Source organism: Fukomys damarensis, unplaced genomic scaffold, assembly GCF_012274545.1.
Source record: "Fukomys damarensis isolate Sample0158 unplaced genomic scaffold, DMR_v1.0_HiC HiC_scaffold_22, whole genome shotgun sequence".
Classification (NCBI taxonomy): domain Eukaryota; kingdom Metazoa; phylum Chordata; class Mammalia; order Rodentia; family Bathyergidae; genus Fukomys; species Fukomys damarensis.
The window spans coordinates 24,559,944-24,567,361 of record NW_022900934.1 but is presented as its reverse complement, the minus strand read 5'-3'; the positions used below and the strand labels follow the sequence as shown (position 1 = coordinate 24,567,361).

Genomic DNA, 7,418 nt, shown 5'->3' with positions numbered 1-7,418 from the left:
AACTTCATAGTAACATCATTTGCAGTGGCCAAGAAGTGTCTGTTCACCAGATAACTAGATAAGCAAAATGTGGTATATTTATATAATGGAGTATCAATCTGCCTTAAAAAGGTAGGAAATTATGATATATGCTGCAATGCAGATAAACCTTGAAGACATTATGCTAAGTGAAATAAGCCCAGCACAAAAAGATAAATACTGTATTATCCCATTTAAACGAGGAACTTAAAGTAGTTAAATTATAAGAACAGGTACTAGAGTGATGGTTTCCAGGGACTGACAGGGGTTGTGAAAGAGCACTGTTGCTTAATGGACATAGAATTTCAGTTTTGCAAGTTGAAAAGTGTTCTGGAAATTGAGTGCATAACAATGTGAATGTGCACACTTAAAATTGGCTATGATGATATGGTATCTGTATATTACCTCAATTTTAAAAAAACAGTACTGAATGGGATGTCAGAAGATTAAGGTTGGAATTATTGGTTATTCCCTGATGACTGCTGCATGTTAAGTAAGTTGCTTCTTTACTTAGAGCTTCTCTTCCCTCATCTTTAACCCGGATGATAAAGCCAGCTGGCTCTGGATTTGTATGGGGATAAATAAAAACAAACAAAGAAGAAAACCAACTCTTAAGACAATCTTTTGATCAGTAGTTTTTCCAGTATTCCAATGTCCCTGATCTCTTAATATGTATTACAAGTTTCGCGTCTTCTTTCATAACAGAACGTTCCTGAAGATGCCTCAGCAATAGCTTGGTACCACTTCAAAAGACTTATATTCTGAACAGTTTCAACTTGGGATGTTCACCTTATAATTTGGTTCCAGAAAAACAACAAATAAACAGCCTTTATGAGGACTGTTGATGATCTAAGATGCTAATTATCAATGTGGTTTGGCTTTAGCATTAACTGAGGAAATACAAGCTCAAGATTTTCATGTTACTATGAGAAGGCCCGTCTGAAATGAAGGGGATTAAAAGGAAGAATTAACATCTGTTGAGTATCAGTTAAGTATTAGGCCCTATCATTTACTAATTTAATACAAAACAAGCCAGCTGTAATCCTAGCACTTGGGAGGCTGAGGCAGGAGGATTACTGCAAGTTTGAGGCCAGCCTGGACTACACAGTTGAAATTTACAGGAAAGACCCTGTTTCAAAAAAGCAAAAAACAAAAAACAGAAAACAACCAACCAAACAAGCAAACAAAAGATCATGTCAGGTTAACAATTTTATAATTATTTTATAAAGGGGAAAAAAGTAAAACTCAGAGAAATTACTGATGGAAGATCATGCAGTGATTGATAGAGATGGAATTCAAGTGTATGTGTTTTTTCTACCATGTTATGTTTCCTTATCAGTATAGACTTTAATGATTAATGATATGTATTTGATGTATATTTGTACATTTTTATCAGTTATCTTACTAGGTTGCAAGTAAAATAAGACTATGGAGAGATGAGTATCATCGCTTTGTAGATAAGGAAACAGGTGGTCAGAAAAGTTGACTTACCTATCATAAAGCAACTAGTAAGTAATAATAGAACTTGGACACAAGTACTGCAGTTCTCAGACTTTTGCTTTTCCCATTCAGCCTCGCAGGAGCAGAATTTCTCATTCTGAGTCTTTTGTTTGTTTGTTTGTTTTGGTTTTTTAATATAGGAGCAAAGTGTAAGCATCTTCACAGTCTTGCAGTCTGGCTGTACACAAAAAGATTAAATACATACATGTAATTAAAATGACAGTGAGTTCATATATTTAAATTACTGGTCTACAAGGACAAGGAATATAAGAAAAAAGACCTCCTGGTGTGTATGGTCCAGTTAGAGGAGGTGTGGCTTGGGACTAGTTAGTTTACGTAACAAAAGAATGCTCCCAGTGTGCCTTTACCAGCGCTGTTAATTGGCTAGTCCTGAGAAGAGTAATCTCCCCATTTTTAAGATGTTAAAACATCATAAAGAAAATTAAAACATGCCACATCAGCAGTGTATACACATGTCTGAAATGCATTGCTTCATCTGATTTGTAGCTTTCTTTTGCTAAAGCAATGTGTACCCAAAGTTAGCAATGGGGCAGGTATGGATATGTGATTTATCTGTTTTTTCTTTCTTTCTTTCTTTTGTTGTTGTTGTTTTTTGTTTGGTTTTTTGGGGTGTTTTGTTTTGTTTTGTTTTGTTTTGTTTTTTTGTATGTGTGTGGTGCTAGAGCTTGAATCCAGGGCCTTCACACTGAGCTCTATCCTGGGCCCTTTTATTTTACTGAGATAAAGTTTCACTAAATCCCTGACTTGCCCAGGCTTTACTTGAACTTGAGATCCTCCTACCTCAGCCTCCCTGAGTCCTGATTTTTTTGTGGGGGGTGGTATCGGAGATTGAACTCAGGACCTTGCACTTGTAAGGCAGACAGCAGAACCACTGAGCTAAATCCCCGGCCCTCCCAAGTCCTGATATTATAAATGAGCAGACCTGCACTCAGCCCATTCCTATTTTAATGGACCTTTAAGGTTGTTTGTGAACTCATTATTTCATTGCGTTAACGAAGTAAAATTGATGGGTCAAAATACATAATGTTTAACATTTGTTAAATTATTGCCAAACTGCCTTCCACAAAATTTGAAGCAGCTTATATTATCACTAACATTTGAATTGGTTTATATTCCTACCTACAGTCAGTGCTACATCCCCAGCCCGTTTTTTTTTTGTTTGTTTGTTTTTTGAGACAGGGTCTCACTATGTAGTTGAGCCTGACCTGGAACTCACTATGTAACCCAGGCTGGTCTCAAACTCACAGCGATCCTCCTGCCTCAGCCTCCCGAGTGCTGGGATTACAGGTGTGCACCACCTCGCCCGGCTTTCCCAGCCCTTTTTTGTTGTTTTGGTACCGGGGATTGAATTTGGGTCCTTGCGCTTGCGAGGCAGGCCACCGAACCACTGAGCTAAATCCCCGGCCCTCCCGGCCTGTTTTTTGAGACAAGGTCTTACTAAGTCACTGCATTGCTCAGGTTGGGCTCCAACTCAGTGCCTCAGCCCCCAGAGTGCTGGGATTACAGGTGTGAAGCACCTTGCCTGGCTGAAGATTTTCTTTTTTTATAGTATGACTGGTCAGTCCTATTTCTTCTTCATAACTTTTCTGTACTTGTCCTTTGCCCAGTTTTCACTTTTAGGGCTGCAATTGATTTGGAAAATACTTTATATATCATTGTATCAATAACCCTTTACCTGTCATAAATGTTGTGTATATTTTCCCCATTTCTTGTACTTCGGTGCTTTAAGGTATAGTTTTCTACACCAGTTTTTTTTTTTTTCTTTTCCACATTTATAGCCTTTGTATAAGTGTTGGGGTTTAATATAGGATTTGATAGTGTGACCTTTTCTTTTATTATTCATTCCCTTCATTCCACCCTTTGTGCACATTATTGTGGATTCCAGCTACTTCTGCAATGCCATCTACTTCTATTCACTATTTCTTGTCATTTTACTTTTAAGTCCATTTTTCCTTTATCATAAAGTAATAGTCATAAATTTAATCATTTCTTGAATGAAGATTTGCAAGCAGTAAATATGTTCATTTTATTAAAAATTCCTACTTTGCTATTATTTATCATAATTTAACTGCACATAGATTTCTACGTCGAAAGTAATTTTTTCTACCCTTTGAAGATGTTATTCCAGTGTTACTCTTGGAAAGTCAGCTTTAGTGTACATATCATTCCATTGTACATAAGCTTGCTTTCTCATTCATTGCATTTTGGTTTGTTTCGTTTGGTACTGGAGGTTGAACCCAGAACATTTTTGCACTAAGTTACACACCCAGCGTTTTGTTTTGTTTCATTTCGTTTTGTTTTGTTTTTTAGTACAGGGGATTGAACTCAGTCCTTGCTCTTGCAAGGCAGGCACCAGAACCACTGAGCTAAATCCCTGGCCCTGTTTTTAAATTTTGAGATAGAGTCTCACAAAGTTTCTAGGTTGCCCAGGCTGATGTTTTTGACCCTCCTGCTTCAGCCTTCCAGATCTCTGGTCACTTTCTAAGTGTGCTCTCCCTGGTGTGCAGTCATCTCTGGATGTTTTTTGTTTGTTTTTAATGATTTTTATTATAACAAACACAGTGTGTTTCATATACACATATGCACTTCACATATAACTGTATAGCTTAATAAACTGCTAGGAAATGAACTCCTATTGAGGTAGGGATATAGCTGAATGTTAGAGTACTTGCCTTGTAACTGAGAGGCCCTTGGTTTGATCCCCAGCACTGTAAAAATAAAGTAAACTCCTTTTTTAGCCAGTTAACAAGATGAAGAAAACAACAACAACACATTTTAGCTTCCCAGGAGGCTTCCTGATATTTTATCCCAATCAAAAGCGTCTCCTTCCTCTCAAAAGTATCCTATACTGACTCCTTACATTTCATTACAGTTTTATTACCCAAGTATGATTTACAGTTTAAACTTGCATATTTAAAAATATCGCTATGTCTCTTTTTCTTTGTTGTAGATCTGAAATCTTTTTTGTCCTTCGAATTTATCTGTTGAATCTGGTCCACTCAATTTGTACTGTTCCCGCATTTTGGACTTTACTGATTGCATATTAGAGGTGCAGTTTAACATTATTGTACGTCTTCTACATTGTCTGCAAGTTAGCAACTGGGTGGCAGATGCTTCATTAGACTTCACTTTGATTTCTTTGACAAGAGCACACAATATATTTTGTAGTTGTTTGGTGGTCTGTGTGTGTGTGTGTGTGTGTGTGTGTGTGTTAGAGAAATGTAAGCAGCTGTTTGTGCTCATTTCCTAAATTCACTGGAGGTTATAAACTGGTGATTGTTTGATCATTTCTCTTTATTTGTTGGAATACTTCCATAAAGAAATTATTCTCTCATTTACTGTTTGTTCACCTACAGATAGAACTCGTAAATGGAAGGCTGAGAAAATTCTTGATTCTTTACCTTTACTAGTTTTCAAGATAATTCCCTATAATCCTCTAAATGTGGCCAACTAGACTTTTGGTTTTTGTTGTTGTTTTTTGAGACAGGGTCTCACTATGTAGTTCAGACTGCTCTGGAACTCACTGTGCAGCCCAGGCTGGTCTCAAACTCACAACGATCCTCCTGCCTCAGCCTCCCTAGTGCTGGGATTACAGGCGTGCACCACCACACCTGGCCCAACTAGGTTTTTTTTGTTTTTTAAAAAATTTATCATGAGCTCAAGGATTTAAGGATTTGATAGATTTTAACCCACTGCAATTATCATTTGCACCATCATTCCAATTGCCCCATTTTTGTCCAGTGAAAGCTTCTCTAAGTAGTTTCCTAAATACTTTTCAGTTAATCCTAGAATATTTGATTTCACCCTGGCTAGATGGCACGATAAAATATTGCAAATTCATTTTGTACTTTTCCTATCTCAGATCTAGATTCAACTCATGGGCTGACCCCCTTATGGAGTTTTTGTTGCAAATTTTGTCATTTTAAAGTTACACTTTATAGGAGTTTGTGGGCCGCTGTGGGGTGCTGTGGCTGGGCGCCGGCAGCCACAGTTCAGAGAGCCCGCGTGGGCTCGGCTGAGCCCCGACAGCGACATGGATGTGCTGATGTCGAACATTGTCCGGAAGCAGCAGCTAGAGGACAGGAACCTGCTGGTAGAAAATAAATATTTCAAGCGTAGTGAATGTGCAAAAAAAAGAAGAAGAAGAAGAAGAAGAGGAAGCATGTTTTGAAAGATGTGGCTGTAAGATACAGCCAAAAGTGGAGGACCGGAAACCGCTAACTTCATCAAATCCAGTATTAAAAGGTAAACTGGCAGAGGGAAAATTCCCCTTGACTCTTTCTAGGCAAGAGGTAATCAGATGATGGAGAGAAAGAGGAGAACCAATTAGACTATTTGAAGAAACTGATTATGACGTTTTTCAACGATTAAGAAAAATAGAAATCCTCACACCAGAAGTTAACAAGGGCTCTAGACATGATCTGAAAGCAGCTTTGGTCAAGATCGATCAGCAGTACCTCAGTGAAATTGTGGGTGGTCGGGAGCCTGGAGAGGAAGACACACACAAATGATTTGAAAGTCCACGAAGAAAACAGCACACCGAAGAGTGAGAGGCCCTGTGAGGGTCCTTAGGGACAGCGATGACCACAAGGATATGGACATCATTTCCAAATTCCTGAAGTTCCTACTTGGCATCTGGGCTAAATAATTGAATGCCAGAGAAGATTACTTGAAATGCGGTGTGCAGGGTAAACAGTAAACAGTGCTACTTAGAAGCAGACTGAGTCTTACCTCAGACCGCTTTTCAGAAAGCTCCACAAAAGGAATCTTCCAACTGATACTACAGAATCAGTAACAGATGTTATTAAATTCATGTTGCAGAGAGAGTATGTGAAGGCGAGTGACGCTTACCTACAGATGGCCGTTGGAAATGCTCCCTGACCTATCGGAGTCACCATGGTTGGTATCCATGCCCGAACTGGCCAGAAGAAGATTTTTCCCAAGCATGTTGCACATGTATTAAATGATGAAGCTCAGCGGAAATATGTTCAGGGACTGAAGAGGCTGATGACCATTTGCCAGAAACACTTCCCCACAGATCCGTCAAAATGTGTGGCGTACAATGCCCTGTGAGGCCCACATGCCGTGTGCAGACAACAGTGAGGGGCTAAGGAAGCAGTGCACAGATTTTGCAGCCCCAGCAGGAGTGAAGGAGAAGAAACTTCCGGTCTCTGGATTCTACCTGCAGAACTGTGGTGGCTCTCACATCTGACTGCCGACTGACTTTTGTGTCTTTCTTTCATTTTGAATTGTGAAAAATTAAGTTCTAAAGACTTTCCCCACAACTTCAGTATGCAGACCGTGGTAACAGATGGGGATTTGAAATGACCGACCTGAAAGTTAGTGGTTAAATAATTGAAAAGAAACATTTGAGGATGGACTTAGTTTTTTTTAATGATTTGCACAGTCTTTTATTTACTATTGTTGTATATTTCAACAAAAATGGAACCATTGAATGAGAATTTAACCTTTGCCATCTTGCAGTATAATGTAAATGTTGGTACTGTTTACTTAAGTATTATTTTTCTTGTGTTTCAAAGCTTGCCTTTATCTTCAAAAGAGTGTACATCATAGTATTTGTCATCTCTCAGGAAAGAAGAGAATTAACAGGAAACACAAGATGAGAAACGAAGGCAGCATATTATACCAGCTTACGTTCCAAACAAAGTTAACACCAGTGCATCGAGGTTCCAGGTGAGGAAGTAGGCCAAGAGCGTGCAGGTGTGAGCAGTGCAACTGCAGTGGACTTATGTCCCAGCCAGCCTCTGCCAGACGAGGGAGGAACCAGGACTGCACTCCCTACGGGAGACTGTGTCCCAGCTCTGGGCTTGCACAGTGTCATCCTCTGATCACTCCAGTCACTGTTTCGGGAGCAGAGA

The 7,418-nt window shown here is 39.1% G+C and overlaps 1 pseudogene; it reads left to right on the top strand.

Annotated features, from left to right (window-relative positions):
• The first annotated feature begins 5,502 nt into the window (after positions 1-5,502).
• Positions 5,503-6,884, top strand: LOC104865073 (annotated as a pseudogene).
• Positions 6,885-7,418: the final 534 nt, after the last annotated feature.